Below are 22,148 nucleotides of genomic sequence, written 5' to 3'. Positions count from 1 at the left end.
TCTAATTTTTAAATTTGGTCCGATGGTCGGACCAAACAGAATTTGGTCCATTTTGGTCCATTTTCATAAATTTGGTTTCTATCACATATTAAATAGTAGATGGTGCACCGCAAAGAATATTGTCGGGAGGCCAAATATTTCACATGCTTAAAATACGAATACGAATTTTGCTTAGAATAGAAGACGTATTTCTCTGAAAAAAAGTTTTTCCTTGTTTAAAAGTCTCTAAACTTTTCAATGAAGTCTGTGTGTCCTTATAGCTAAGTGATTCGACATAAAAATGTGTATCCTAACATGAATGAAAATTTCGTTTTAATGAAGTCAAAATGGATTTAATATTTCTGAAAAAATCTTCAAAATTAATAAAATGATTCAACACATTGTTTTAAAGTCATTATACCCTAAACCACATAGTGGTTAGGGTATAATAAGTTTGATCTGCCAAAAAATGTGCCTACCAGAAATATTGATTTTAGGCCCCATAAAATATATACCGATCGACTCAGAATCACCTCCTGAGTCGATCTAGCGCTTGGTGTCCGTCCGTCCATCCGTCCGTCTATCCATGTATTTGTTGTTCACAGGATTCCGGTCGCAATTATTAACTGATTTTGATGAAGTTTGGTACAGGGAGTTTTTTTGGGCACAAGGACGAACGCTATTGAATTTGGAAGAAATCGGATCAAATTTAGATATAGCTCCCATATATATGTATTGCCCGATTTCGACAAATGGGGTCACGTTGCACTTTGTTACTAACCGATCGTCGTCAAATTTAGCACAAAATAATCTTCTGTATCACCCTTTAAGTCTGAAAATTTCATCGAAATCGGTTCAGATTTAGATATAGGTCCCATATATATGTATCGCCCGATTTTGCCAAATTAAGGTGAGTATTAAGTTCGAGTTTAGCCGCTAAAATCGCTAAAGTGAAAACTAAATCAGTAAGAAAAATGCATGAAATTATACATATTTGTTGCAAATTTTATTATAACTTGATGGGGAAAAGCCCAAAGCAAATTTTCACAAAGTTTGTATTCCTTAAAATGGATTATTAAAGAAAAGTAATCGTGAAAAAATTACGTTTTTAGCGGCTAAACTCGATCTTAATACCCACCTTTAGGTCATAAAACCCTTATTTATCAACCGATCTTACTCAAAGTTGGCTAAATGTAATCTTCTATAGCACTAACTATATGTGCAAAAAATCATCGAAATCGGTTCAGATTTAGCTATAGCTCCCATATATGTACCGCCCGATTTTTCTAAATAAAATAAAACTCAATTGAACAAATAATACAATGTTTGTACTATAATTTTCTCGGAGAGGAGCGGAGCGGAGCGTGGAGCGGAGCGGAGCGATTTTTTTTTTTCTCGGAGCGGAGCGGTTTTTTTTTCTCCGGAGCGGGAGCGGAGCGGAGCGAAAAAAATGGACCGCTCCGGATCCCTGGTTTGGAACGTAAGCTAAAAGTTGAATTTTATAAACAAAATTGTTGACCTAAGTTTGCTACAATCAAAATACGGTAAACAGTTTTGGTTCATTTAGAAAATTTAATTAATTGTTGTTGTTTCTGATTTCAGCTTAAATCCATGCATTGACTAAACTACAAGTGTAGCTTAAACAACAGAGGAAAAAAGCATCCTCTACTTGCAGCAAAACTATCAACCAATTAACAGAATAAATTCAGGCAGTTCATTAAACCCAACAATGAACCACACTTGAACCTTCCGAAAAAAGGTTTTACATGATAGCCAGCTTATGCCGAAATAAATTCGTGCAAAACATATCTCTTTTCCCTTGACACTTTGTCAAATCATCGATTTGAGTGTAGTTGGCTGGGTTTATTTTGAGCGCGCTTCCTCTTTATACCCTTCACCACTACTGTGGTACAGGGTATAATAAGTTTGTGCATTTGTATGTAACGCCAAGAAATAGTGGTCATAAACCCATCTTTTAGTATGCCGATCGGCTTAGATTTAAATTCTGAGTCGATTTAGCGATGTCCGTCTGTCTGTCTGTCCGTCCGTCTGTCTGTATATGTAATTTTGTGCACAAAGTACAGCTCGCAATTTAAGTCTGATCGTCCTCAAATTTGGCATAGGGCCGTTTCTTGGGACAGAGACAAGCTATTGGTTTTGGGAAAAAAATAGGTTCATATTTAGATATAGCTACCATATATATTTGTCCCCGATGTGGTCATAGTTAGCGTGTTTATCAACCGATTTTCTTGAAATACCGTACATCCAGATATTTTATGAATCTCGAAAATCTTGCAAAATATCAGCCAAATCGGTTCAGATATAGATATATCTGTCGTCCGAATTAGACTCATATGACCACAGAGGCCAAAGTTCACTACCGATCTTCGAGAAATTTTGCACATAGGATAGAATTGACATCCTACCAATGCTTGTTAATTTGATTGAAATCGGTTCAAATTTAGATATAGCTCCCATATATATCTTTCGTCCGATATGGCCACAAAAGCCAGAGTTTTGCCGTGATTTGCTTCAAATTTTGCACAAGGGGTACGTTTAATAGTATCGTGTGTCAAATTTTGTTAAAATCGGTTCAGATTTAGATATAGTTCACATATATATCTTTCGCCCGATTTGGACTTATATGGTCTCAAAAGCCAGAGTTTTGCCCTGACTTACTTCAAATTTTGTACAAGCGGTACTTTTAACGATACTATTGTATGTGCCAAATATGGTCAAAATCGATTCAGATTTAGATATAGCTCCCATATATATCTTTCGTCCGATTTGAACTTATATGGCCTCGAAATCCAGGGTTTTGCCGTGATTTGCTTCAAACTTCGCACATGTCAAATTTAGTCAAAATTGGTTCAGATTATATATAGCTCCCATATATATGTACACCAGAGTTGGGGAAATATGGTAGACTGTTTCATATTTTAGACCCATTTTCATTGGGATTTTCCTCCCATTGGCTGGATAGTTTCCACAGAGAATACAAATATGGCCAAAATTCTCACACTTTACACAAAATTCTGTGATGATTTCCCCATATCTTAGCCATATCCTACACACTGCAATGCCAAAATTTCCACAGAACGGATGAGTTTTAAATAAGGCTCCAAGTCGCCCGACTAGACCAAATAATATATCACAACCCACACTTGACCACATATATTGGCGAGATCTAATCAATATCCTTGTAAAATCGCCACTGCGGAGTAGCAAAATTGTAAATATTACACTAATTGTCCTATATCTCGAATACATATGTATCGCCTGAAAAAACCTAAATCTCTTTTGTACAATTTCATTAAAATTTCTCTAGCTTCATATTTCCCATATTTTTTACTAACATTGTGTTTTAATCCCAGGGCGTTAGCCGATTTAAATTTTAATTCTAGAGTTCTTGTAGAAGCACAAAAAATTGTTTCCATTAAAGTATTTGTATATGCACTGTTAGAAAAATATGTTTTTCATATGTTTCGATATAAACAAAATGTGTTTCGGGCACAATTTTTAAACACAATATATTTAAGTGCAAACATGTAATGTTCTCAAACTAATACTAAATGTTTGGAACACATATGTTAATATGTTAGAATATATTATGTTTGGGGCATGCATGTTTCATAAAAATTATATGTGTGAATGTAAACATATATAAATTTACAAATTTCGATTAAACATATATATGTTGTGATATTTTATTCAGAGAGCGAAAGAGAGAGAGAGAGAGAGTATAGAGAAAGAAATAGAGATAAAAACCGGGAGGGTTGACGAAAGATATCAAATTAACACAGCGAGAGAATCGAAAGAGAGCAATTTCTGTGAAACCGCTTATATGTTGTTTCGGAAACTGCTTTATGATAAGGCCAAAAATTTTATACGCTTAAGTCTAAATATTATTTAATTTAAGTCTAAATATTATTTAATTTGTGTATATTATAAAATTATTTATGTATGTTTATACTCGACCCCACGTTCTTCCTTTGTTAGAGTTTTTGAATTCCTTCCAAAATATCATACTTTTATACCAAAACCAGTTTTTTATTACAAAATTGTTATTTTTGCAATAAAAAAATAATATTTTATCCAAAAGCTCAGTCCATTTCGTTTATATCAAGCACTGTTTCTGACTGCAAATCTTTAATAACCCACATTTCGAAGTTTCATTATAAAAATTTAATATAGTATAAATATAAATGCGTAAATTAAAAAAAAACAATTGGTGTTTGGTCGGAGCAGGGATTGAACCCACGACCCTTTGCATGTACGGCAGACATGCTAACCACTGCTCCACGTTGCCAACACATGTATGTTTCTGTTAAATAATGTTATGTTTGCATGGGCTCGTGGGCGCTGCAAACTATGCTATATAAATGTAACTTATAACGATAATTGTCTTCTGGTGACTATAACAGCTACGTAGCTCAGTGGTAGTGCGTTGGCTTACAAACTGTATGGTCCTCGGTTCGATTCTCCGTCCAGGCGAAAGGTAAAATTTAAAAAAATTATAAAATTGAATAATTTCTTCAACATTATTTGTATTACAGAAAAAGGTGCTAAGAACTAAAAAATTTCGTGGAAGTGAAAATTATGTTAGGGAATGAGCACAATCTTCTTTGGGGAAAATTCTTCCACGCATTTAATATTTTTGGCTCAAAATGCTTCCAAAAATAGAATATGTTCACATAAAACAAACATATTAATGTTTCGGCAGTATCCAATAATATATGTGCTTCCTGCAAAATATGTTTGGAGCATATGTTAGAGAGGCGATTTTTGTTGAGGGTGTGGAAATGCAAACCTTTATATAGCTCCCAGCAAATTTGAAATAGTTGAGATGGTAACACAAATGTTTGTCTACATAGTGGTGAAGGGTATAATATAGTCGGCTCCGCCCGAATTTGGACTTTACTTACTTGTTTTTTCATTCGTTTTGTTTTGCTATTGTTGGTTCTTTTCCTCTGTTGGTTAAGCCAAAAATTATAGATTTGAGAAAGATAGGAAATTGGCTTGCGTCATACCAAATGTTGCATTTACCAGATCAGTTTAATACATGTTTGTAATCTTTTATTTGTTTTTCGTTTTTATTTTTGAAATGAAAAATGTAATTTTCTTAATGAAACAATGTTAAATTTTAGGCAACAACAAAAAAAAATTACATTTTCCCCTTTATGGAAATTTATTTCGTGCTCTTAATTTCTTTTTATTTGCATTTTAATGCTATGTCAATACTTGTCGTAAACGCGTTTGGTTCGAGTATTAAACTAATGTGGTAAATGGTTTGATGTGCTCAGTAGCCAATTTCCCATCTTCTGTAACAGGTTGGCTGATAAGTCCCCGGTCTGACACATAGATGGCGTCGCTAGTATTAAATGCATATTATTTTTTATAGTACCAACCTTCAAATGATTCGTGTCAAAATTTGACGTCTGTAAGTCAATTAGTTTGTGAGATAGAGCGTCTTTTGTGAAGCAACTTTTGTTATTGTGAAAAAAAATGGAAAAAAGGAATTTCGTGTTTTGATCAAATACTGCTTTCTGAAGGGAAAAAATACGGTGCAAGCAAAAACTTGGCTTGATAATGTGTTTTCGGACTCTGCCCCAGGGAAATCAACAATAATTGATTGGTATGCAAAATTCAAGCGTGGTGAAATGAACACGGTGAACGCAGTGGACGCCCGAAAGGGGTGGTTACCGACGAAAACATCAAAAAAATCCACAAAATGATTTTGAATGACCGTAAAATGAAGTTGATCGAGATAGCAGATGCCTTAAAGATATCAAAGGAACGTGTTGGTCATATCATTCATCAATATTTGGATATGTGGAAGCTCTGTGCAAAATGGGTGCCGCTCGAGATCACATTTGACCAAAAACAACAACGTGTTGATGATTCTGAGCGGTGTTTGCAGCTCGTAATACACGTTTATCAAAGTTCGACATAGCTAAAAACAAATTAAGAAATCGTATGTTCAACCGCTTCAACCGCTGCACTGTTAGAAAAATATGTTTTTCATATGTTCCGATGTAAACAAAATGTGTTTCGGGCACAATTTTTAAACACAATATATTTAAGTGCAAACATGTAATGTTCCTAAACGAACACTTAATGTTTGGGACACATATGTTAATATGTTTGAACATATTATGTTTGGGGCATGAATGTTTCATAAAAATAATATGTGTGAATGTAAACATATATACATTTACAAATTTCGAGTAAACATATATATGTTGTAACATTTTATTTAGAGAGCAACAGAGAGAGGGTATAGAGAAAGAAATAGAAATGGAAACCGGGAGGGTTGAACGACAGAAATCAACATAACACATCGAGATAATCAAAAGAGAGCAATTTCTGTGAAACCGCTTGTATGCGGAAAACAGTTTTATGATAAGGCCAAAAATTTGATATGTCTAAGTCTAAATATTATTTAATTTGAATATTAGAATGACTATTCGCAGTAAAGAGAAAGTTGTAAATGCATTTAAAATAGTGTTAAATGCTAGTAAAAAATTGTTCACTCCTAAATAAATTTATGTGTATTTTATAAAATTATTTATTTATTTATTTATGTTTATGCTCCACTCCACGTTCTTCTTTCGTTAGAGTTTTTGAATTCCTTCCAAAATTTCAAACTTTTATATAAAACAGTTTTTTGTTATAAAATTGTTATTTATGCAATAAAAAATAATATTTTATCCAAAAGCTCAGTCCATTTCGTTTATATCAAGCACTGTTTCTGACTGTAAATCTTTAATAACCCACATTTCGAAGTTTCATTATAAAAATTTAATATAGTATAAATATAAATGTGTAAATTTAAAAAAAAAAATGGTTCGGTCGGAGCAGGGATTGAACCCACGACCCTGTGCATGCAAGTCAGACATGCTAACCACTGCTCCACGTGGCCAACAAATGTATGTTTCTTTTAAATAATGTTATGTTTGCATGGTCTCGTGGGCGCTGCAAACTATGCTATATAAATGTAACTTATAACGATAATTGTCTACTGGTGACCGTTACACCCACGTAGCCCAGTGGTAGTGTGTTGGCTTACAAATTGCATGGTTCCCGGTTCGATTCTCCGTCAAGGCGAAAGGTAAAATTTTGAAAAATTATAAAATTGAATAATTTCTTCAACATTATTTGTATTACAGAAAGAGGTGCCAAGAACTAAAAAATTTCGTGGAAGTGAAAATTATGTGAGGGAATGACCACAATCTTCTTGGGGAGAAAAGTCCTCCAAGCATATAATATTTTTGGGCTCAAAATGCTTCCAAACATATAATATGTTTACATAAAACAAACATATTAATGTTTCGGTAGTATCCAATAATATATGTGCTTCCTGCAAAATATGTTTGGAACATATGTTAGAGAAGCGATTTTTTTTGAGGGTGTGGAGGCAGTATTCTATTACGGTTGTTATAATTTTACACCTACAAGTGAAACGATTAAACTATTTATTTATTTGTAAACTGCAACTGCAGAAGATTTATACATTTTTGACTCTTTTGCCCAATAATAAATGAAATTTATTTTTTTATGCATCCACTTTAAAAACCGATTTATTTTTAAGTACTTTGATTTAAAGCATTTATACATTGAATTATTTTGTATTGCCTGGCTTTTAAATTGATATACATATTGTATTATTATATTTTTTGCTGGTTGAAGTCTTAAAGTGTATCATTTTTCACAAAATTTGGAAAGCCATTTTGTACCTATTCGGTTGGGGGTTTTTGAAAAAATTCTAGACCAATTTGGGTTGTTTTTCTTATGATTTGGGGATAAGGTTCAAAAATAACCTGGGGGGTTACTCTGTATTGCGATGCGTAAGAAAAATTGTCGCGAATCGAGTAATTGGTACTCAGTAATTCGTTTTCGTATCTACCTTGCGCATCTAGTTTTCGCAAATCTGGCATCACCGCACTCTATAATGCGAAAGCGTATGTCAAACTCGTTCGTTGATCGCAAAAATCGTGCGCAAACAAAATAGCAATCGCAAAGTAACAAATATGTAAGTAAGCACAATTAAATTTTTATATTTGTATCTAAATTGTTTATTGTTTTAGGGAAAAACCAAAAAAGTTACAGACACAGCAACGTCAGTTCCAAACTTTGGTAGACTTTATGGTCTCTTCCGCAGTTACCTCAAATTGTATGTGCTTGGGACAAAGTATTCGTTCAATCACCTCGCAAACTTCTTTTAAGCAGCGCGACATAGATTGCTCTGATAGTCCTAAAAGATGGTCTTGGCCGATTTGTAGATAACCACCTTGTCCAAGCAATTTCAAAGCAGCGGCCACTTTTATTGGAGTTGGAATGGCTGTGGATTTATTTGGAACGACGAGGTCGTCTTTAATAGCGTTTAATACATACATAAACGCATCTTTATTAAGACGAAATCTATAAAAATGAAATATTCGAAAACGTTTGTCACATAATTTGAGTTTCCATTTTCTTACCCGTGGTCACTTAGGGAGAGTATATTTGACCGATCTCGCAAAATTCTTCTTGTAATTCGTTCATGTTAATTTTCTTCAAACCATAACGCTATCGAATCCATAATTATTACTTTTTTGTTATAAACGATTAGCAAGTTTTAAAAGAACACGCACCGAACGGAAGATTGTTTAAAATGTTTTTATTTACAATTTTTTGACATTTCTTTTTATCATTTTCGTTATTGTTTACATTGTGCAGCCAGCGTTGTCATATTTTCGCTTTATTTTGCTAAAGCGTTACCATATTTTCAGTTTACTTTGCGAAAGCGTTTGCGCAAGTGATACAGAGTACCGAATTGTACTCTTAACGCATTTAACTATCGCATCGCATTTGCTTTCGTATCGCAATACAGAGTAACCCCCCTGTTTTCGAGTTAAGGAACACAGAGTCCAAGGATTTTATTGCAGGTTGACTGTCTGAGTATATATTAATGCCAACATTTGATGGAACATTACTTCTCAGTCAATTCGCCACCTATCTTCTTGCTAATATTTCAACCTGAAAAACACTACAGTGATTAGGTAATCTTTTCGCTATTCGAAGTTCCAGATCTTTAGAATATACTCCGAAACCCACTTGTCCAACCAATTTGGAGCCATCACTTTATCACTGAACTTTATCTAAACTTGTCGGCTGCTGAAGTGCCGGCCACCAGACTACAACACCATATTGCATTATAGGTCTAACCACAGCCTGGTACAGCCAATGCACTCCTATTGCTTTTTTGCACGAGTACAAAGCTACCGTGGCGTTTCTCGCCCTTCCTTCAATATTAAGCTAAATGTTTGTATCAGTCATCAATATTTGGATATGCGGATATGCAGCTCTGTGCAAAATGGGTGCTGCGCGAGCTTTCAATTGGACCAAAAACAACAACGTGTTGATGATTCTGAACGGTGCACAGTGGGGCAAAATCGCACAAAATGGAAATTAATTAAATACTTATCCGATTTTAAAAATTCTTTCACTATTATAATGCTACGTTATCACTGAGTGACATAGGCTACACATCCATTGGAAAAGTGGGCGGTGCCACTCCCACTATTAAAAATAGCTCTAGCGGCCATAGTAACGGACCGACAGTCATGAAACTCTCCCAATGTTGTACTGTTAATCTGGTAATAATCCTTGGCTATACATGTCCTGCTAATAGACCGTGGCTATACTTGGTTATGATTGGGCGTGGCATCATTCAAACTTGGAACGGATATATCTCATGAACTATCAGGGGTATGAATATGAGATTTGGTATATATGTTGATCGTACAGTATGCGTTACATTCAAGGTGAAATAGGGCGGTGCCACGCCCCCTTTTAAAAATTTTCTGGCTCAGTCGAATTTTTTGTTTTTTGGAAAAAATTAATACAATTTTCACGTAGTAATTAATTTATTTGTATTATAATAACGTTGACGAAAGGGGTATTGTTGTATCATATGTGTAACTAAATTCGGGACCCAAAGCAGATATTTAATTTGTTATAAAAATAGCTTGTTCCTTCATATCTACAAAGTAGGAAAAAAGGTTTATACATATGTTTTTATATTTATATCGTTTTATATTATAAGGCATGTGTTTCTGATCTGCTATTTTAAAATATATGCCCAAAGTAATCAAACTCGAATGCATTGTCCTCCATATAATCATCGTCGTCATCTGTTTCATGATTTGTGCCTTCTGGTGCCACGTTCGTCAAAACTGAAGGCGAAACTAGTAGATCTATCACTGATTTTGGAAGTTGGTGAATTTTTTCCTTTTTTGGCAATTTTGATTTACCAGATAGGATTGGATCTTAACTAAGTAGGAACCTATTTAATATGTATCGATGGCAATCCTCTCGACTACATTTGCGAGAAACATGTTCTCTGTAGTTCTTAAAATCTATGTTTCGGACAACCCAGGAACCCAATTACAAGTTTTACATCATGCGAAAACGTCAGACGTGTTGACGTTTTCGCATTTCAATACACAACACATAACGCACAATAACAAATACTCGTATCATTGTAACACACAGTTGCTAACGATATTTAAAAACAACAGTTATAACAAAGAAAACGAAGAAAACTTAGTATGAAAGCCTAGGAATTGTAGTTTATTAAAACATTAATATTCTAACGCCAAGTGGCCCCATTAATGTTTAAATATCCAAGAATATTTTGAAAATAGCCAAAATTTAGACACATTTTAAAATATTTTTTCAAAATATTTATACACATTTTTTGTTTACACAATTTTTGTAGAACAACGCTAAAATACCAGAGGTTGAAGATTCCATAGTAAAAATATTACTTTTGGTTTGCGAAATACTATATATTAGGCTCCGATATATACCGAATTTCAAAAAAAAACACTACTTTGCGTGAATAGCTCAAAATTTTTTTAACTTTAACATAATGCAGCTTGACAAGTAAACAACATATGACAGTGAAATTTTCCGTAGTGATGTAGAATTTTATATACTTTAATCGGATCCTAAGTATTTTTCAAAAAACAAAAATTTAATTTTTCAATTAATCTCCATTTTTTGCGATTTTGCCCCTCTGTGCGGTGTTTGCAGCTGTTAACTCGTAATACACCCGAGTTTTTCCGTCGATATGTGACAATGGATGAAACATGGCTCCATCACTACACTCCTGAGTCCAATCGACAGTCGGCTGAGTGGACAGCGACCGGTGAACCGTCTCCGAAGCGTGGAAAGACTCAAAAGTCCGCTGGGAAAGTAATGGCCTCGGTTTTTGGGATGCGCATGGAATAATTTTTATCGATTATCTTGAGAAGGGAAAAACCATCAACAGTGCCTATGATATGGCGTTATTGGAGCGTTTGAGGGCCGAAATCGCGGCAAAACAGCCCCATATGAAGAAGAAAAAAGTGTTGTTCCACCAAGACAACGCACCGTGCCACAAGTCATTGAGAACGATGGCAAAAATTCATGAATTGGGCTTCGAATTGCTTCCCCAACCACCGTATTCTCCAGATCTGGCCCCCAGCGACTTTTTCTTGTTCTCAGACCTCAAAACGATGCTCGCAGGCAAAAAATTTGGCTGCAATGAAGAGGTGATCGCCGAAACTGAGGCATATTTTGAGGCAAAACCGAAGGAGTACTACCAAAATGGTCTCAAAAAATTGGAAGGTCGTTATAATCGTTGTATCGCTCTTGAAGGGAACTATGTTGTATAATAAAAACGAATTTTGACAAAAACAAAATGTGTTTTTCTTTGTTAGACCGGGGACTTATCAACCAACCTGTTAATCTATAACTTTTGGGTTAAGCTACCCTTGTAGTTTAGTCAATGCATGGTTTTAAGCTGAAATCAGAAACAACAACAATGATTAAAGGAAAAACCCAACAATAACAAAACAAAACGAATGAATAAAAGAGGAATTCGTTTCTCAACCGTCGAACTGAACGGACGTGTTTTTTTAATAGCGGATTATTTCATAGTAATAGATACCTATTACGAATTTCACGTGTGGTGGAAAAATTAAACCACCATGGAACGAAATTCAAAGTCATCCACTGGGTTGCTAACTTCAGGGCCCAGTGGACGGGTATCGACTGAAGTTATATATTTGGGCAGTGACCAAGAGTCAGGTCCAATAAATCGACCTGTAGACGGATCGACAGGTGGCGACACTTTGGAAAGTCGAACCATTTCTAAGGTAACGACATTAAAAGGAGGTAATCCCTCACGAAAGAGATTCAAAGAACGCAGAAATGCTTTGTTTATCCTAAAGAAATTAGGATCTGTAGACCCAAGCACGTTGTCGGCTAAGCAAAGCGATTCCTTAAAATGGGCTCAAAAATGGGGGGAAATTGAGAACTCGATGCCTGGTGTCTACTCAGAAGTGGGAAAAAAGTTCCCCGGACCAAGTCCTCGACGGCAAGATGCTGGATGGTATCAAGGACTATATAAGTTAATAGCATTTACGGACCAGAGGTCTATGGATTGCTTTAAAACTGCTTTGATGCTAATTGGTGAAGTTTGGGAAGGAGCCGCTTTGGAGTTAGTCGAAAGAAAAGACATACCGGCTAAACCTAGAGCACATGCATGGATACCTGCAAATCCTCCTGAACCTGAGTCAATACTAAACAGACTAAAGGAATGTATCCCAGATCTTCCAACCGCCGATTGGAAGGTTGGTCGTTTGGATGAGGTAGATGGACCAAGACGACATGCGGTGTTTATATTGAACATTGAGTCGCTTCCACATCTAGCCCAGACCCAAGGACGTGTAAGTTATGGCTTTCATGATATCCATATGAAGGTATGCAAAAGCGATCAGCCAAAGGATTCCGAAACGAACACGCCTCAGGTAGAGTCAGAAGAAGAAAAATCTTGCGAAGGAAAAGGAGATATAAAAACTGCAGACATTGACGAACATCATATGCGGGAAGTTTCTACAGGATCAAACCTCACCAAAGCTGAACCGCGGGTTGTTGCGAGAGTCACCGAGATCTGTGAAGAGGAAGCCCTTGATGATTCAATTGAAGCGGCTGATGTGACGGTGGTTGAAAATTTGGATGGTTCTACGGTTCCTCCAGATAAATCTTCACCATTGTAAGGCTGCTTGTGCTGCCTTAAAAGCTCTCCTGATGAAAGTAGACATAGATATAGTTCTTAGTCAAGAACCATACATATATAAGAACACGATCTGTGAATTAAGCACTCCGGGTTTCAAACTTTTGCATAATACTGGTAAAGATATAAATCGAGCATGTATAATTGCTAAAAACGAACTAAACTTGTTTCTGATTCCTTCATTGAGCAATGTAGACACTGTCGTAGCCAGTCTAGAGATATCCAAATGCCAGTACTGGGTATCTTCGGTCTACATGGGACATGATAGGGAGATGCCTCACTGAAGCCAAGGGGGATGCCTTGGGAAGCCAAGGGGGAAAACCGACCACCATGGTGATCTACGAAGTTAAGTAATATGAGGAAATCCTGCAGGCAGCTCTTTAACAAAGCAAAATCCACCAGAGCTCCTGAGGATTGGGACGCTTACAAGACGAATCTGAGAGGATACAAGCGAGAACTGAGAAAGGCTCAGCATAACTCTTGCAGTGATTACTGCAGCAGTATTGAGAATACGTCCAGAGCTTCCAGACTACGGAAGGTACTAGCTTCCACTAACTCCGCTCCAGGTTTCATTAAAACATCGGAGGGTAATTGGACAACGTCCAGTGGGAAGACGCTGGAGGTACTATTGGACACACATTTTCCTGGAAATCAGACGGTTGAACCATGTTCTGACGGTGCCCCAGTGGCTCAGCGGTCATTTCCTATCGAGGAAATTGTATCGGCTTTGGGCCATTCCAGTCCCCCGGACCTGATGGAATTACTCCGGCGGAGTTACAAGCAGTGACTGAAAGAACTATCCCCTGGTTGACGGTGATATATAAAGGATGTATACACTTAGCATATATTCCAGAGAAGTGGAGGGAAACAAAAGTCGTTTTCATACCGAAAGCGGAAAAAGCCTCTCACTCGAGTGCGAAGGATTTCCGACCAATCAGCTTATCCTCATTCCGACTTAAGACTCTGGAGAGGATGATAGACATTTATCTTAGAACTATCGTCGATTCAAGTTTGCTCTCGAAACGACAGCATGCATACTCGGAGGGCAAGTGTACTGAGACCGCTTTGCATGAACTAGTCAGCTTTATTGAAAGCTCACTATCTGTCAATGAATACACAATCTTGGCGTTTCTAGACATCGAGGGGGCATTCAATAACGTCCATCCGAGCTCGATATTACATGGACTGGCAACTCTGAATGTTGATCTAGGTATACTTAGGCTGCTAGACGAACAGCTAATGAGGAGACGTATTTCGGCCACACTAGGGCAAGTAAACATACAAAGGTATGTGAACAGAGGCACTCCCCAAGGAGGAGTTCTATCACCTCTTACTTGGAATGTTGCTATAAACAACCTTCTGGTTTCCCTAGAAAAAGAAAGGATAGAAGTGGAAAATTCCTACAGAGAGCAATCCGTATGGCTGAGAAATGGGCGAAAGACAATGGTCTTGGAGTAAATCCTGCAAAGACAGAATTAGTCATGTACTGCAAAGATCGCAAAACTCCCACGGTTAAGCCCACATCCTTAGGGTATCGAAATTCTCTTTGGTGAGTGTGCAAAATACCTTGGCGTTATTCTGGACAGGAAGCTGAACTTTAAGCTTAATATTAAAGAAAGAGCGCGAAAAGCCCCGATAGCTTTATACTCGTGCAAAAAGGCAATAGGAAAAAAAGTTTAGTCCCCAACCGAAAATTGTGTATTGGCTATATACGGCAGTGGTTAGACCTATAGTGCTATATAGTGTTGTAGTCTGGTGGCCGGCACAACAATCGACAGGTTTAGATAAAGTTCAGCGTATGGCGTGCTTGTGTATCTCAGGCGCATTCAGTAAAACAGGAACAGATTCCCTTAATGTCATGCTGCATCTATTGCCTTTAGACATTTTGGCCAAACAGTCAGCTGCAACAACGGCTGTGCGGTTGCGCGAGCTATCGCTGTGGTCGGAAAAAATGTACGGTCACAGTTCGGTCCTCAAAATAATGCCAGATGTGCCAAACGTAGTGGATTACACTCTGGCGAAACCACTTTTCGACAAAAAGTTTGAAACTCTAATTCCCAAAAGTGAGGCGCGGTGTACACAGACCCCGGGGAATAATGGCTCCAAATTGGATGGACAAGTGGGGTTCGGAGTATATTCTAAAGATCTGGAAATTCGAATAGCGAAAAGATTACCTAATCACTGTAGTGTTTTTCAGGCTGAAATATTAGCAATAAGAGAGGTGGCGAATTAGCTGAGAAGTAATGTTCCAAAAAATGTTGGCATTAATATATACTCAGTCAACCTGCAATAAAATCTTTGGACCTTAACTCGAAAAGGGCCATTGACTGTCGCAAATCTCTCAACGAGGTGGCTGAGCAGTACAATATTCACCTAATTTGGGTGCCTGGCCATAGGAACATACCGGGGAACTTCGAAGCAGATGAGTTAGCAAGGCTAGGAACTATCTTACATATTCCAGGGGAACTAGAATCTGTTGGTATGTCTTTGGCTACCTGCACGCTCTTACTGCGTGGGAAGGCTGTCATGATGGCAAATGTTCGATGGGAGAATTGCAAGGGTTGTAACGACACCAAGCAAATATGGCCTCATTTAAACTTGAACCGCACGCTAGATAGACGTCAGATATCACTTCTGATATCTGCTATAACGGGTCGCTGCCTGATAGGCGAATTTGCAAAAACTATTTGTGCGAAATATAATGAGCTGTCATGATGCGGAGGAAAATGAATCAATTAAACACCTCTTGTGTGTGTGCATTTTGTGTAAGGCATAAGCGAATTTTAGGTGCATATAACTGTAGATTACTGGCGGACCTGGAAAACGTTAACTTAAGCAGTCTGTTAATGTTTTTGGAACAATCTGGTTGGTTCAACAAAAGAAAATAATAGTGAAGGTTCAGTGGTTAAAACTAGAAGTGCCCATATGTAATAGGTACTTTTAGTTAAATGTGGTATCACAATGGACTGAATAGTCTAAGTGAGCCTGCAACTTAATCAGGCTGCCACTTTAACCTAACCTAACCTTCGCCGTGAGAACATCATTTTATGTATGTGTGGACATGTGCTTTGTTTATCATTTTGGCATTATGGGCACAATTTTTTTCTTGGTTCGTTAAAAGAAATCGGAACGTACGAGGAGTAAGTCAAAACATTCAGGCAAAGGAATTTAAAAAAAAAAAACGGTGTAAAATATACAAAAAAGGGATCTCTAAAAAATAACGAAAGGGCACTATACTCTTTTTAGAGTTGGGACAGTAAAGTGAAAAAAGGAGGAAACAGTGAAAAATTAAACAGTAAAATGTATAAAACCAAACTTTAGTTCCTCTTTATTAATAAGTAGTCCAAGGGGAGTTGGCCGATACCTTCAAATATAAAAGCGGACATTAAGATCGAGGTTTGCATCTAAAACAATTGAAAAAGTTTATTTCCTTTACAATGAATTTTTAAATAAAAGTAAAAGGCAAAACATGATCATTTTAGAGCGATAATGCCAACTTAAAACCGGCCTTAAAGGTAAAAATGAAATTAGGTACAAAACACGATAAGTTTCAAATGCATTTAAAATGGTGTTAAATGCTTGTAAAAACTGTTCACGCCTAAATAAATTTATGTGTATATTATAAAATTATTTATGTATGTTTGTACTCGACTCCACGTTCTTCTTTTGTTAGAGTTTTTTGAATTCCTTCCAAAATTTCAACCTTTTATACCAAAAACAGTTTTTTGTTACAAAATTGTTATTTTTGCAATAAAAAAACTAATATTTTATTCAAAAGCTCAGTCCATTTCGTTTATATCAAGCACTGTTTCTGACTGTAATTCGAAGTTTCATTATGAAAATTCAATATAGTGAAAATTAAAAAAAAAAACAAATTGGTGTTCGGTCGGAGCAGAGAGTGAACCCACGACCCTTTGCATGCAAGGCGGACATGCTAACCATTGCTCCACGTGCAAACAAATGTATGTTTCTGTTAAATAATGTTTTGTTTGCATCGGCTCGTGGTAGCTGCAGACTATGCTAACATATATAAATATAACGATAATTGTCTATTGATGACCATAACAGCTACGTAGCCCAGTGGATAGTGTGTTGGCTTACAAACTGTATGGTCCTCGGTTCGATTCTCCGTCCAGGCGAAAGGTAAAATTTAAAAAATTTATACAATTGAATAATTTCTTCAACATTATTTGTATTACAGAAAAAGGTGCCAAGAACTAAACAATTTCGTAGAAGTGAAAATTATGTGAGGGAATGAGCACAATCGTCTTTGGGGAAAATTCTTCCAAGCATATAATATTTTTGGGCTCAAAATGCTTCCACACATATAATATGTTTACATAAAACAAACATATTAATGTCTCGGCAGTATCCAATAATATATATGCTTCCTGCAAAAAAATGATTGGAACATATGTTGGAGAAGCGTTTTTTTTTTTTTTTTTTTTTTTTTTTTTTTTTTGAGGTTGTACTTACAATCGATTTTAAAGAAAAGGACCAACGCCAGGGTTGGTCTGTCGGAAATTGTGACTTTCTTGACATACATTTCCGACGGTATAATACGTATGTCGCAAAAGTCGTAAACCTCTTGTACACTGTTAGAAAAATATGTTTTTCATATGTTCCGATATAAACAAAATGTGTTTCGGGCACGATTTTAAACCACAATATATTTAAGTGCGAACATGTAATTTTCCTAAACTAACACTAAATGTTTGGGACATCTATGTTAATATGTTAGAATATATTATGTTTGGGGCATGAATGTTTCATAAAAATCATATGTGTGAATACAAACATATATAAATTTACAAATTTCAACTAAACATACATATGTTGTGATATTTTATTCAAAGCGACAGAGAGAGAGTATAGAGAGAAATAGAGATGGAAACCGGGAGAGTTGACGAAAGATATCAATATAACACAGCAAAAGAGTCAAAAGAGAACAATTTCTGTGAAACCGCTTGTATGTTGTTTCGGAAAACTGTTTTATGATAAGGCCAAAAATTTGATATGTTTAAGTCTAAATATTATTTAATTTGAATAAAGAGAATATACATTCTGAACCAAGAGAATAGACATTTGAAAAACAAACAGCTTATGTTTTCGCCTTGAGAGCAGCATTTTATGTATGTGTGGACATGTGAAATCAGGGGTCTTCATAAAAATAACGAAAGGGCACTATACTCTTTTTAGAGTTGGGACGGTAAAATGAAATAAGGAGGAAATAGTGAAAAATTACACAGTAAAATGTAAAAAAAACAAAGTTTAGTTTCTCTTTATTAAAAAGTAGTCTACGAGGAGTTGACGGACACCATCAAATATAAAAGCGGGCATTAAGTTCGACTTTTACAGCTAAAACAATTTAAAAAGTTTATTTTCTTTAAAATGAATTATTAAAGAAAAATAAAAGGAATTTTAGAGCGATGGTGTTAAATGCTAGTAAAAAACTGTTCACTCCTAAATAAATTTATGTTTATATTATAAAATTATGTATGTATGTTTATACTCGACTCCACGTTCTTCTTTTGTTAGTTTTTGAATTCCTTCCAAATTTTAAAGTTTTGTACAAAAACAGTTTTTTGTTACAAAATTTTTATTTTTGCAATAAAAAAATAATATTTTATCCTAAAATCAGTCAATTTCGTTTATATCAAGCACTGTTACTGACTATAAATCTTTAATAACGCACATTTCGATGTTTCATTTAAAAAAATTAATATAGTATAAATATAAATGTGTAAATTAAAAAAAAAAAATAAAAAAAAAACAAAAAAAAAATGTTCGGTCGGAGCAGGGATTGAACCCACGACCCTTTGCATGCAAGGCAGACATGCTAACCACTGCTCCACGTGGCAAACAAATGTATGTTTCTGTTAAATAATGTTATGTTTGCATGGGCTCGTGGGCGCTGCAAACTATGCTATATAAATGTAACTTAAAACGATAATTATCTACTGGTGACTATAACAGCTACGTAGCCCAGTGGATAGTGTGTTGGCTTACAAACTGTATGGTCCTCGGTTCGATTCTCCGTGCAGGCGAAAGGTAAAATTTAAAAAATTAATAAAAGTGAATAATTTCTTCAACATTATTTGTATTACAGAGAAAGGTGCCAATAACTAAAAAATTTCGTGGAAGTGAAAATTACGAGTATGTTAGGGAATGAGCACAATCGTGTTTGGGAAAAATTCTTCCAAGCATATAATATTTTTGGCTCAAAATGCTTCCAAACATATAATATGTTCACATAAAACAAACATATTAATGTTTCGGCAGTATGCAATAATATATGTGCTTCCTGCAAAATATGTTTGGAACATATGTTAAAGAAGCGATTTTTTTTGAGGGTGTAGAAAATCTCATTTCAAATAAAAGAAATTATGAACGTTTTTAAATTTAATTTTCTTTTGTTCCCCGATAAAAGGGATGCAAAATATGTATTTATTGAAAACCCAATTAGTTTTACATGACTGATTCACAACTTCAAAGTTAAATGTAGCAGAATTAACATTCTTACTACTGATATAGACCCAGGTCAACATTTATCTCCGATTTACTTGAAAATTTGCACAGAGAGAATAATTTACATTTCAGCAATGTTTGCCCAATTGGGTCAGATTTAGACAAAGTCCCATTAATAATATAAAAAGGCTTTCGATTTAAATATTTCCAATATTTCTTACTAGCAGTGTGACGCACACACCAGGGATTAGCCTATTTAAATTTTTACTCTTGAGATTTTGTCCAAATCGATTCAGATTTAAAAGTATGTATACGGGGACATAAAGTATAAGCAACCAACAAATCTGAAGGATTTGATACGGTATCGAACACGTAGATCTACAAAGTGGTCTAGGGTATAATATGTGTTTTTATAAATATATTTGCATAAGATTGTTGGTATCTGTTCATATTATGACGGGACCTCTGTGTAAGTTTATGTCATAATTTCATTTATTGCCAATAGTAGCCAATTGGTCTAAATTTATTTTAGACTTCTAAAAAAAACGTTTGTCGGTATGCAACAAGCGTCAAATGTGAAATTTAGAGCTAAAAATAAGATAATTTATATTGGTCCATTTTTTGAAAGTTATTAAAATGCGATATATGTTAGTTATATCACTCAGAATCGGAGTCGAGGCTGATGAAAAATTCTGGCGTCAGAGTCGAGCAAAATTAGCTCGACTCCACAGCCCTGGTCAGGGGAAGTCTGGCACAAACACTGAAGTACTGATTAATCAATACATGGTTTCCACACATGTGTCCCGTACATTGCAAAAAATCTGACTACTTGCTTTTTCGTTTATATACAGAAATAGGACGGTTATGCAGATGTAAAACGGACCGACTTAACAGACGTCGGGTAGGGGGTGTTCCCTTTCAACCAAGTTTTTATTTTCAATTGTTCTGTATTGTTGGACAATCTTCTACATTTCCTGTGAATTTCAAGCGATTTTTGTCAAAGGGAGGTATACTTCTCCTCAAAATACCGTCCATAAATCGGACATTTGTTAAAGTGTTGGCCACGGAGAACATGCATCTCCCAAACATATACCAGAAAATGAAGCGCCCTCTACGTTGCCTGTAAAATTCTTGTAAATTTATGTTTTTTACTTAAAAAAGTCTTGCAGAAGCCTGTGGAAAAATCATAAAATTATGTACCGAGATCCCATCCGATTTATTGACAATCCTCTACTTTCTATTTTCAAAAAATCGCTCCACCCCGACCAGATAAATTCATGTACGTAAATTCACGTACCCCACATTCATTTCACAAACTACCCAACTTCACTATTCCCCTTCCCCTACCAGACATCGAAAAATCATGTGCCCTGTAGAAGTTTAATCATCTTCTCCCAATTTCAAGTAAATCGGAGAAGGTTAGATTTTGCTCTATTTTTTTGTGAAGGGACGTCACTTTCTCTGCAAATTGGGAATCGTATGAAAAATTTCTTTTGCTTTAGCTCATATTGAAATCATCTGTAGGGTCGTTTAACTTTATGCCCATGTTTAGTTAAAAAAGGAATGTTTCATTGGGCATAATACCAAATAATTAGTTTGCAATAAAAATAAGTTAGATTTTGTGTTAGTTTAACTACGGATTTTTTGTCTGTGTAGATACTTCAAAACATAGAATGCCAATCAAATCTTTCGACTTGATGAAGTGTTTCCTTTAGTGTATACAAACTGGTATATTCAACTGTTTGTAAGGTAATGGCAAAAGTTAATTATGGTTTCAAACAACAGCGCGGTGCTATGGATTTATTGACATTTTTCTCTTGGCAGACATACTCGAGATGTTAATAACTATTTGCAGTCTGTCGGCATTCGGGCTTTTCCATATATAATGTGGGAATAATTGGTTGACTATTTTTTTATTGTCTCAATCAGGGGTGCCAGATTTTTCTTTGCAAACATCAATCTGCTAAATACCTCTTCGAAATTCATCGATTTATTTCAAAATTTAATCAAAGACTAACGCTCATTTTCATGATGCTCCGTTAGTGCTAACGTTAGTTAGCTAACGAACTTTAATCCACTCTATGGACATATCAGTCACCTTGCCTACACCCTCAAAAAAAATCGCTTCTCTAACATATGTTCCAAACATATTTTGCAGGAAGCACATATATTATTGGATACTACCGAAACATTAATATGTTTGTTTTATGTAAACATATTATATGTTTGGAAGCATTATGAGCCCAAAAATATTATATGCTTGGAGGACTTTTCTCCCCAAGAAGATTGTGGTCATTCCCTCACATAATTTTCACTTCCACGAAATTTTTTAGTTCTTGGCACCTCTTTCTGTAATACAAATAATGTTGAAGAAATTATTCAATTTTATAATTTTTCAAAATTTTACCTTTCGCCTTGACGGAGAATCGAACCGGGAACCATGCAATTTGTAAGCCAACACACTACCACTGGGCTACGTGGGTGTAACGGTCACCAGTAGACAATTATCGTTATAAGTTACATTTATATAGCATAGTTTGCAGCGCCCACGAGACCATGCAAACATAACATTATTTAAAAGAAACATACATTTGTT

General features: G+C 35.6%; 2 protein-coding genes and 2 long non-coding RNA genes across 5 annotated transcripts in view; 2 read left to right on the top strand and 2 right to left on the bottom strand.

The window, feature by feature from the left end:
* The window catches only part of qin (tudor domain-containing protein qin), a 663,334-nt gene that overhangs the window by 517,197 nt on the left and 123,989 nt on the right, over positions 1–22,148 (bottom strand). The window lies entirely within an intron of this gene.
* The window catches only part of LOC142221450 (uncharacterized), a 231,159-nt gene that overhangs the window by 96,797 nt on the left and 112,214 nt on the right, over positions 1–22,148 (top strand). The gene's annotated exons all lie outside the window — the stretch shown is intronic.
* On the top strand, positions 7,801–8,438 carry LOC142221455 (uncharacterized). Its single transcript, XR_012718041.1, has 2 exons — positions 7,801–8,011; positions 8,067–8,438. It is a non-coding gene; the product is annotated as an uncharacterized LOC142221455 (long non-coding RNA).
* Positions 8,031–8,863, bottom strand: LOC142221456 (uncharacterized). The gene is made up of 2 exons (XR_012718042.1): positions 8,460–8,863; positions 8,031–8,400 (listed from the first exon to the last, which is right to left on the bottom strand). It is a non-coding gene; the product is annotated as an uncharacterized LOC142221456 (long non-coding RNA).

The sequence above is a fragment of the Haematobia irritans genome, chromosome 1, assembly GCF_050003625.1.
Source record: "Haematobia irritans isolate KBUSLIRL chromosome 1, ASM5000362v1, whole genome shotgun sequence".
NCBI lineage: Eukaryota > Metazoa > Arthropoda > Insecta > Diptera > Muscidae > Haematobia > Haematobia irritans.
This window is presented reverse-complemented; position numbering and strand designations above follow the sequence as displayed.